Here is a 12,499-nt window from a genome sequence, read left to right as displayed (position 1 = left end):
CATTCATCTTGTTTTCAACACATTTGCACAGAATAGCAACTAACTAAGGACTTAATGGGGTCGAGTTAGGTATGTCTGCGAACGGGTTGGACGTGGTGGAAACTACAAACGTATATTGCAACTGATGCCCGGCTGCACTACGTCCGCACACGTCCCCGGTAAGACTGAAGTTTCTAAGTACGGCAGTCTCGTTCTAAGTACCTTGTCACTCCGTCCCATTTTAGAACGGGTAGAATGTTGGACACGTTCAACGTTCTGGAGCACCCCCCGGTCCCTAGTCCGAACGAGCCCGTGTTTAAGTTCTTAAACAGACTGTAAAAAGGTGTCATTACGCCCAGTCCGTTCGCACGCTGTTCGAGCCGGATCCGAACATTTTTCAAGAACGTACTGAGAACAAGTTCGGTGTGGTGGGGGTAGTAGATAGCACACGATTAACCAGGTCACCCTGCCGATTACTCGATCCTCATTGCATAATCACAGAATCCTACGGTCATTCCTCTACAGTTTGAGATGAACCTGTTTTGGGCTTTAACAACAGCATCTGAGTGAGTGAGTGAGTGGGTGAGGTTGGTTTCACCCTGTTAGATCAGTACTTCAGTATACTATAAACGGAAATGGACGACATGTGACCTGTCTCAACACATTGATCCACGTTATTGCCTTAGTCTCTCTTGCTGACCCAAGAGCATATATATTTCAAACATATCACCCATATTCTATTCCACACTATTCTGTCCTTTCAGCCTACACTTATCAAATACATCACTGGTTTGTCTGGGCCAGATTCGATAACCTACTGTCCTATGTCATTAAGCTTGAGTAATGTTGAATACAGTATTGAAAACACATATATTTCTGATATCTCCAACTGATCAAATAACATCTTCCGATCCATTTGTTGGTGCCAACCAATTCTGACCCACCCACGAACCAACGCCATAAATAAACTAAAATGGTTCTTGTATAGGTATGTGCATGAGTTTCATAGTTACGTGTAAACCATTAGTTTGCAGTGTTTCGCGGACTGTTCAGCCTATAAACGTGTTCATGACATCAGTGACCATATATCGGTATATCGTCTCTGACGAGTTTATAATTTCTTTTGTCATATATAATTTTCAAATGTATACTTTCCCTTGAGAAGCAGTCTATTTAGAAAACTAATGATCACAATGAACGCAGATAATTACTGAGTGTGTTTGGTTAATATACATGGAACAGTATATCAGTAATGCAGCCTCACCCCTAGTCTGTCTCACAGTCCCTGAACCACACTATTTTCCCTACTGCCAAGCCCTCTCTGCAAAGCCCTAAATAAAGCAAGTCTAGATTTCCCCAGGTTCTGAATCTCTGGTCTCCTTTTCAATTTAAATAGGTTTGTTTGTTACTATCAAAATTATATATATTCATACTAAGCATTAGTCTACCTCCCCCCAGCTGGATGCTGCTGGGATACCTGATGGGATGCAGCATTTCATGTGTGGACAAGGGTATAGGGATGACAATCGTCATAGTCAGGACGACTCAGGGATTCGAACCCATTATTATAGATGTCTGTCGTGTCGATGCGATGCAAATGAGTACATCCACGGCGCACGACTGGGTCCCCAGGCCCCAACAATTGATTCTACTGGCAAAACCGATATATGGTCTGGTAGTTGATAGCACATTTTCATAATATTATACATCCACGCAACAAAATTAAAATTTGCCCTCGCACATCCAACGAGGAAAGGAAAGATAGACTTGCCTCCACATATTGCAATGGCGTAATATTAAGTAATCCATAGCGTCCCTATTTAGACCACCGAGTTTATCCCACGTGACTTAGACTTACTTGCACACATATACAAATTTACATAAAGATTACTTTCACACATAGCGCATGCATTAAATAAGCCAATCGCTCTGTCTGAAGACATGAATGGGCCTTTAACTTAGGTTGGCTGTCCAAACCCAAACATACACTGCAGATCTACAGTCTATTTACCTGCAGTACAAACCAAGCTAGACTTTCTAGAAATGATCAAAGGTTTGTCTGGAATTAGTCTGTCTCGCCAGAATGTTCTTTTTGCCACCCCTGTTTCTCTCTGTGGTGAGGTGCTCGTACGCCTGGAATCCCTCAGATGTGAGGGTTTGTCATTGAACTGTGTCTGATAACGCGAAACATTTCAGTCTTCGTCCGTTGTACTGGAGAAGTACTATCTTTCAACTATCACATGTGTAAAGTACAAATGGTACCGATACGAACCGGATTTCAAACTTTTCGACCTGAAATAGCGACTTGAATATATATGACTGAGTTGAAATTGTCAAGAACCATCTCCACTAAGTTTTGTTAGTTTTGTTGAAGACTGCTTTCGGCAACATTCCAGCTGTATAAAGGTGGCCTAGATATAATGAAGCAGACATACCAGTGATTGATTTAATGAGCAATGGCACGGCAATGATCATGACCATCCAATCCACAAACTAGGTTGCTAGGCAACTATTCTAAGCAACTATGCCAAAGCAGATGATGATAGTGTGGAGAGGGCACCATCTCGATAATGTAAACTTTGGTTCTCTTTATTGTCCCTCGTCTTCGCAAGATTCTCCCGACTCCGCTAACTCTGACGATTCCACATTACATTACAGGAGATCAATTTTTTTTTATATAACCGCGAATCTGAAACATCATCCAGTAACTGAGACGTTACAATTCTTAAAAAATGCCCAAATTGAAGACTTTCTTTAAAATGATTTTACAGTTACAGGTACTTTCTTCTGCCATGTAGGACAATAACGCATCACTGTTTCATTTCGCATATACTTCATAAGAAATACGTTGAGTCTAATTCGAATGACACAACGCCATAAAATCGACGTGCTATCAACTTGCAAGTACATGTATATGTCGAAAAGGGGAAATTTCTGAGCGTTCTTGGGGAGAATGAGATGATGAGACAGATAACTTCACTTCCGGTGGCACAACACAGTACAGTACAGTACAGTACAGTAGGAAGGGTAAAGAAGATAAGTTATGATGGTCTAGCGGGTGAATCATTCACTCTTCACACCAAGGACCCTGTTCGACTCCTTACATTAGAACAGCCGTGATATATTTTGGAAAATTGGTGAATCTTAATTCCAAAATTTCTGGTTTCTCTTCCTAAATCTTTATAGATGAAGGGAAATGCCCTTTGAGACAGATACTTGTCATGAGAACATTGTCTTCGGGCCTTATTTTATTATAAGGTAAATCTGATTGGTGTATATCGAAGTACTAGTAATATATAAAACCACAACATTTGAGAAGAATCAATCGCGAGTACCTGCCCAAACTCTTTCAGTGGGAGTAAAAGCTCCCAAGCGTGCTAAAACGGCACAAATGACCACTCTCCCTCACTCACCCTGGTATCTCCTGTCGTAATGTTTTCTCAAAGGGCATACAAAACATCCCCACTCACTTCTACCACAGGCATCACAATTTATGCTATAAATACCCCATCTCATGCTTTTTTAAAAATACGATGTATATATCATCTCGGCTGAAAACCATCTGGTGTTTCCTGCTTCAATATTGCTGATCTGCTGCCGAAACCACTTCAAATTACACTCACTCACATTGGTGTCATCTGCGCTAATCTTACGGAAACGGTGTACAAACACACTCACTCATTCACTCACTAACCCGCTGTCTGTTTCGGGTTAAAATAGGGTTTCAGGAACCCATGTTTGTCATAACCAGCGACTAACGGGATCGGGCGGTGAGGTTGCTGTCTTGGTTGATACATGACATCGGATCCATAGATGCTCATGATGTCAATCACAGGATTGGCTGGTCCAGGCTCCATTATTTACAGGCCGCCGTAATATAGCTGGAATATTGCAGAGCTCAGCGTTAAACAACCAACAATTCAGGTGTCCGTTGTCGACATTTTGCTGTAGTCTGTCTGTCTATCTCACACACACACACACACACACAAACACACACACGCACTCAAATGCTTTGCTGTATATTTGTAAATTAAGCATATGGTGTAAATAAAGACTTACAAAGGTGTAAGATCTCAATGAGGCACTCCTACACCACGGCAATTTTAAAACGAGAAACAAACATCGCATCCGCTCTCAAAACAGTAAATTATACATTCTGCTTTAAACTTTCATCAACAAACACTTCATTGTTTCACCAGAGACACCTCTGTTCTTCAACAGCGTCAACAGATTGAGCATACAGACAAATTCTGCCCCCATTACACAGAGAAGGCATAGATTTGTGGAATTGCCTTGCTCAGTGGAATAAATGTCTTTCACCAAATGTCAATACATTAACCAGTACCGGACAGAAGTTAAACAATTTGGAGACAGATAAATACGAGCGTTGACGACATTGAACACACGAGGTGTCAGAGCGACTGGTCGCGGCTGTTTCGCTGTTAAATCCGGGGTTTGCGATTCAGTCTATTTTCGTAAATTGTTTTTAAGGGGTTGTTTTATCACCAGCTCAGCATCGATGTATATGTCAAGAAACAGAAGTGTCAGGACTTAACGGAGACTGATGTAAACTGACGCACAGAAGAAAGAACACAATTTTCAACATATTTTAGGGTGTTTTATTTTATTTTATTTTTTTCACATTTTAAATTAAATCACCAGGCGTGTATTTTGTTTTGTTCGTTATTACGTATAACACTGCCTCACATTATAAGGTCAGTTTATATATGGCCATTTTAGGAATAACGCTACTATACTTTCACGCCCTCCTTAACTTGCCTCGGCGTCAAACTATTTATTTCCATTTAATCACTGTTAAGAAAGGACCTGTCAAAGCAATGTTCATTTTCCGCTAGAAAATATTGACCTCCATGACCTCTGACCCGAACATCAAGTTCGTTTGTGAACCTCTCGTGTTCATGAGATAAGAATAAACATTTGGTTTGACGCAGTTGTATGTTCGATAAATTCCGAACATTGAACCTATCTCTATTGTAAGATCTCCGATTATTCTGGGGACAACTGTATGTGTTTTTAACATATTTCAGGAATTGGAAAACATGTTGAAATTCAAATTCAAACCACACTGTTATGTTTTGTGTTCAATTTCATATATATTTATTTCGAGATAGTTTCGAAATGATAGCAATACTCTAATACATTATGTTGAACACGCTATGTGAATAATTAGACTGATACCACATGCCCTTTCCACATTTTAAAATCCCACACAGCTAAGTTGAAATACAGACTCGTATACCATTAAATTAGAACCTATGTCATCATTATGAATAATTCAATTCAGAAATAAGTTCCCACAATTCGATTTAGACTGAAGGACAACGCTGTTCAGTAACAATTTAAGTCTTGTTGTTGTTTGTTTGTGGTTTATCGCTGCACTCGGCAATTTTCCAGCTATATGCCGGCGATACAAGACACTTGAAATGGATGTGCAACTTCTGTATTATTTAAAGACGACGTTTCTGGTCTGGTCTGGTCTGTAAATAATCGAATCTGGACCAGACAAACCAGTGATTGGCATCATAAGCATCGATCAATGCAATTGGGATTCGATGACGTGTCAACTATGTTATGATCACCCGATTCCGTTAGTCGCCTCTTACAACAAGCAGATCCTACACTTGTGGAATCAGGAATCCTTCACAAACCATTTATTTGGATACACAATGTACCCATCTTTAAGATAATAGAAAGTGTGGTTCAGATGCTTGATGGTGATTTAGAAGTTGGATGTTACATAACAACGTATGGAATGGATTTACAACTTCTTTATTATTTACAACAGGACTTTTCTGGCTACGGATTCTGTAGCCCAGAAACGTGTTGTAAATATTTAAAAAGTTGTAAGTTGAAAATAATAAAGAAGTTGTAAATCCATACCATACGTTGTTGTGTTATGTGTTGTTATGTTACACCACGGTATTCAATCTACTTGCCACAAAAACAGAAACCGTGTATTGTTAATAATCATTTCCAAATTTAAAATTATAAGAACAATGAAAAGTTTCCAAGTACACTTTACCAGGTGGGTATTGAGATCAGAAGGCGGTAGAACGTCATGTCCATGAGGGGCGGTGGGGTAGCCTAGTGGTTAAACCGTTGGTTCGTCACGCCGAAGACCCGGGTTCGAATCCCCACATGGGTACAATATGTGAAGCCCATTTCTGGTATCCCCCCGCCGTGATGTTGCTGGAATATTGCTAAAAGCGGCGTAAAACCAAACTCAGTCAGTCAAGTTCTGTCCATGACATTGACGTTACGAGTCACAGGTCAAGCAGCAATGTCACAAACTTGAAAGTCAATAACGGGTATGCCCCGCAGAGTTTATCAAATGGGCGTAATGACTTTTGGAATTGCTTATCATATTATCTGCAACTCTGATGCCAAGGCACGAACATTATTTGGCTGGCTTGGTACACGGCGAAGACGTCTCCCCAATTCATCCCAAACATGCTGTATAGGGGTAAGATCGGATGAATTTGCAGGCCATGACATTACTTGAACACTGTGTTGCTGGCGAAAAGCCGTAGCCACCCTAGCTGTGTGGGGACGGGCATTATCCTGCTGGAATGCCAATCCTGGACCATGACGTTGAAGAGACGAAATTACCTGGCCCAAGAATCTGATCTCTGTAGCCCACACCTGTCAAACTGCCCTGAACAAGAAGTGAAGTGGTTCTCAGACGTGCACTTATCGCACCCTAAATCATCACGGAACCACACCCAAAACGATTCCTCCCCATGGCGTTGACATAACGCTTCCCAAGGCGTCGGTAGACACATTGACGTCCGTCACTTTATACGGGGAAAAGTAAAATCTGTTAAAACAGCAGCCCTGCACCACAAATAAATAATCGAGTCTGGACCAGACAATCCAGTGACCAACAGCATGACCATCGATCTACGCCATTAGGATATGATGACATGTGTCAAGCGAGTCAACGAGCCTGCATGACCTCTCACCTCTTACGACAAGCATGGGTTACTGAAGATCATTTCTAACCCGGATCTTCACGGGTCGGGTCTGTATTGGAAGAACAGTTGTTAATATATTGTATGACCAACAAACCACGCCATTGGGGCTGACGATACCACGCACCACTCTCTAACCCCGACTTAATGTTTGGTGTTTTACACCCTCTCAGCAATGTGCCACATAGATAATCGCGGCAAGTAGCTATCCGAGTGTGGACAAAGCGGTCCTGTGATTTATATTGTGGACAACGGCCGACACTTGGGTGTCCTAGGACAGCAAAAGCATGGGGTTGGCAGTTGTGTTTATTTGACCATCACAAATCTCCCTGTATAGTGAGTACAGACACTTATTGTGGTTAAAAATCAGATGTTTCACTTCGAAATCACACCTTCACAATTATGATTTCAATGAGATTGGTTTGAACACGCCTTCTCGGAGCTCTGTCTATGAATTACAGAGAAAGGTTGAACAAAAAGATATTGTTGAAATACATTTTTTTTCCAAACGGAAAGTAGAATCATATCCGTCTTTACGTGATAGGTGTGCTCATAACTGGGCGAAGAGATCAGGAGGTACCAAAGCAAGGGCACCGAGAACAATGGGGAGCCTGGCGAGTGGCGACAGTGTACTTGGGATGCAAGAGAGACAAAGGCGAGGTCCGCATATTTGATCAGGTTTGTTGGCAGGAATCTTTCTTAAGCTGTATGTGGGCCTATTCCAAAGACGGTCGTACCATGGATGGACCTCAGAGTCAAAGCCATAGGCACAGCACAACGACAATAGAGGTAATGAGCCATGCCATTTTAAGATAAAGGGATTGTGCCAAGGAAGGGTATCCACTGACAAGGTATTGGACACTCTCTGTAAATTCAATGCACAGTCAACATTTCATATAAATATTTTCTTTAAGAATCACATTTTGGCGATTGCGAGTGGGAAGTGACTGGCCTATGGGAGTAATAAAGTCCTTCACCAAGTGTTCACCACGGTTGAATAACTGTTCTGTTCCACACACTGCATGTACACACGATGCGATCGTTTCTCTGAAAGTTTCTCCACAAATGACCGACTCTGGGCAGACTTGGTGAAGGAAATTCGAGATTCTGTCCAAAAACCTTGGCTCGCTTAAAATAGCTGTGGAATTGCTTGCTTTCATCATGAGTCTTGACATGCATCACCAGAGGATAACTGAATTCTATCATGAAGAGCCTCCACATTAATCAAACCCCATATATAAACGATTAAGAGAGGACTGAGGGTGGTGGGCTGTTATCAAACATGATCCTTCTTGTCAGGTGGTCAAGACTCTGGATGTCCTATCAACTACTCCAAAGGAATAGGAAATGACTGGAACAGCAATGGCTTTTGTGGCTTTGACCTTGTTTCAAGCATTTAGCTCTGAGCTCCAGATTTTCTTTGAGCACGATATATACTTGGCCCAAAGCTTGTCTTGAATTTGGGCATCCTGGAGCTTGTCGTGAACCAAGATAGGTGTAGACCTCATCTTCCACAAGATGCTAAATAACTCCAGTCATATGTGAAGTGAATAAGACAACTACGGAACAGGTTAGGATGAGGCCAACAACTTAATTCGAATGGCAGCCAAAAGACTGCATTTGATACACAAATGACATGGGTTAATATTCACCATGATCTGTATACATGCTGGACATAAAACATATCTTCATCACGAACTAGCATCAACTGCTTGCTTCGTCATCACTCAAGAAGAGTTCAGATGCAATACATGTCCAGCTGCTTCTCACACCAATACATTGTGTCTCTATTTTCTAAGAGTATATTTACAACACAACATAGTCTGTGAAGGATGGGTTTATTCATAGAAATTGCTCAAGAACCAATGCCTGAAAATAATCAAATGTACATCAATAAATATAAACCATAACTTAACCCCGCAGCAAAATATACATGTTGGAGAACAAAGAAACAGTAAAAGTCGGATGAAAGTCCATCTTACAGAATGTCCATACAATGAAGGCCAACATGATGGAACTACCATAACTCCACACAGGTATCCTGCTGTTTCAGGTAACGTTTCTGGGTACCACAGCTCCAGTACAGCACTACACTGTGAACCTCTACACCTGTGCTGTCAGTCCTAGCTGGTTCAGTATCTATTTTATTTTTCCAAACCAATGTAATTTTTCTAATATTTTCTATAACCAAGTATTTTCCTTAATTTAAAAAAGATCCCCATATCAGCTTAACCACTAACTGTTCAGTTTTAGGTTCACATTTCAACATCAGCTGTATTAACCTTGAAAATGATTCAGGACAAGTGACTGTACCTTTGGATATAAAAATGTTGAGTTACAAGAGCACTGATGACATCAGTTGCTCTTGCAACTGTTTCTTTCAATCCAATAAAACACTGTCATGAGACTTCAGTCACAGAGCAGTACAAATCCCTATGACTGACTGACTGAGTTTGGTTTTACGCCGCTTTTAGCAATATTCCAGCAACAGCACAGCGGGGAACACCAGAAATGGGCTTCACACATTGTACCCATGTGGGGATTCGAACCCGGGTCTCCGGTGTGACGAGCCAACACTTTAACCATTAGGCTACCCCACCGCCCCTACAATCCCTATGAAGTCATCTGTGCAAGTATTGAGACACATGCTGGTTGAGCAGCAGACTTGTACAAAGAGGACTACTGGGAGTATGCCATCGGAAAGGGATACAAGATACACATGATACAAGTGACCAACCAGACCAGAACATTTAGCTGTGCCCCAATCACGACACAAGCCCAAGTACAGTTAATGGAGGCAACAGTTTTTGTAGAATATGTTAACCGGATAAAAATTGATAAAATAAGCTCAATAAATGCCAACCATATCCTTGTCTAACCAGACTTGTTTATTTTTAAATAAGAAATATTAAAATTCCTTTGCCATGAATTCTGCATGCTATACTGGACATGTAATGTCATATATACAGTGTATGAAATAAGACAAAAACCCAGCCAGACATCTGGGCTGGTAACTTCAAAAACCCAGCCCAGAAGAGATTTAACCAGTCCATCTTAAATACTAAATAGACAGTGCCAACGGACATGTTATCTGAACATGTTTTTTTCACCCATCCGTCGGGCTGGCTAGCTGTAAAATTAGACCGTCCGGCAGAATTCTAGCCTGTCTCGGGCGGCCGGATGGGCCTTATTTCATACATTGATATATAGTTTGTCAGTCAAACTACTCACCTACTACACTATAATGAAACACAATGTTTTTCCGCCATGAATAAATATTCATAATTCTTCTTGTATATACACTCTTGCCTGAACAAAATATATAGTTAACCTGTTACTAAGTTCTTTAACATGGTAGTTTGGAGCAGAATGGGTCCATATGTTTATCCCATGCTTACTGAAAGAGCAGAATTTGGTGTAATGCCATTTTGAACAGTATTTCAGATATGTCACAGTAAGCCAGCTTGACATGGGTTGTAACGCAGGTCTCGAATATTCTACCACTTCAGTAAAACCCCAAACCATATGGTTTTCACAAGCCTTGAAACATTATCACAGTAATCCGTGATTCAAATCCACTAGCAGGTATCTGCCTGCCTATTTCAGACCTCAGGATACAATATCAAAAGCAATGTATCTCCATTCTGTATCCATTTCCCCATACCATCCCATTGTAATAGTTAATTAACAGTACCTGTCTATCATGAAGGATCTGATAGTATTTACCTGCCCAACATTAATCTGTCATTAACATTAAACACAATCATCATGACTGCAAAAACTTCAGGTGTCATTCTGTAACTCAAGTATGTCAATATACACCCTTACTAGAGGTATTTCACTGGTCATCATATTGACAACAGCATGACAGTTTTAATACCAAACGCAACTCTACAAATCAACAATTCGTCTGTCTTAGAGATCTAATTTACACATGTTCACCAATATATGGGAATTCACATTGCCATTTAGTAAATGCATCATGTTATATTTGAGATTATACCTTCTCAGTAAAGTACAGATTCAAGTACTTTTTGGGGTTGAGTCCCATCCAAGATTTGAAAACACACTCTCAGACTAAACACCTATCACCAGCACACAAAGTCTATCTTACCCACTAATTTAGAATCTGTACTTTACTAGGAAAGTGTTATCCCAAATAAAACTTATGTTGCACCAATATAAATATTCACCCTATCATGTGTGTTAATTAGTTTTTGTGTAACTACCCTGTATATGCAGTGCTAAGGTAGAGGTGAGGATTCAGAAGGGATGATTGAGTGAGTGAGTGAGTGAGTAAGTGGGTATGGTTTTACTCCACTTTTAGCAATATTCCAGCATTATCACGGCGGGGACACCAGAAATGGGTTTCACATATTGTTCCCATGTGGGCAATCAAACCCGGGTCTTCGGCATGATGAGCGAAAGCTTTAACCACTAGGCTACCCCGCCGCCCCTCAGAAGGGATGAAGCCTTGGCTCACGGTTTGAAGTGGGATGTATCATGTTTCCTGCCAACATGACGAGAGAGTGGAAGGTCGCGGGTTCGGTCCCCGACCGCGCCATACCAAAACACGTTAAAATGTGGTGTGACTTGTTGGTTCCTGCCTGGCGCTCGGCATTAATGGGTACAACAAGGACTGGTCGGCTCGGAGTCAGTATAATGTGTCTGAGTGGGGTATTCATGCTTCACTGCGACATGGTATCTCAGTGGACTAGCACTATAAAACCAGCTCAAGTCTGGGCTAGTACAAGCAGCCACACATACACATGCAAGCACGTCGTCATATGAGCGAAATATTCTCATGCACGACGTTAAACCCAATTTCACCTCACCTCACCTGCCCACATGACGTCAGTAGGCTTGTGTCCCACCTCAACTGTTTAAATCCGTATCACCCATGAGATGTCACTAACACGTTCACAGCACATTGCACCACATTATCAGGAATACATTGGTTTCCGATTTCATTGTGTAGACTGAACCGTCTTTCAAGGTCATACAATCTCCAGACAGCTTCAGATAAATACACAGGAAGCTGCTCTAGGTACATATCACATTGGATAACATAAACCAATGAACTCCCAACAATTAAAAGCACTGAGAAAAATGAAAATACTTCAACCCACTACACATAGCAGTGCAATTATTCAGTAGGGATCAGACATTCAAAATTCTGGAGGTATGGGAAACTTGAGAGACAGAAACTTGTTGGTCACTGCTTTAAAACACAAATATTTTCTGAGAAGGGAAGAGATGAACAATTTGATTGTCTTTCCCGAAAATTATTGTTTAGGACAGCCAAGTTCAGCTTTAAGGATTCTCACGAAAAATAGTTACATGTCTTATGATGTGACCTTTCATCGTCCTCAAAGATGTGCCTAGTTCTATCGATGATCACTTTGGATAAAACCCTGGGATAAAGAAATTATTAAAAACTTGATTCCCAGTCCCCCAAGAATCTTGAATTGTCGGTTCTAAAAAGCATAACAACACTTTTAAGCATAAAAAAATATTCAACACTAGGG

The sequence above is a fragment of the Haliotis rubra genome, unplaced genomic scaffold (genome assembly GCF_003918875.1).
Source record: "Haliotis rubra isolate DU_JTF1 unplaced genomic scaffold, ASM391887v1 Scf658, whole genome shotgun sequence".
Taxonomy (NCBI): domain Eukaryota; kingdom Metazoa; phylum Mollusca; class Gastropoda; order Lepetellida; family Haliotidae; genus Haliotis; species Haliotis rubra.
The sequence above is the reverse complement of the archived record's forward strand: the minus strand, read 5'-3'. Positions refer to the sequence as shown.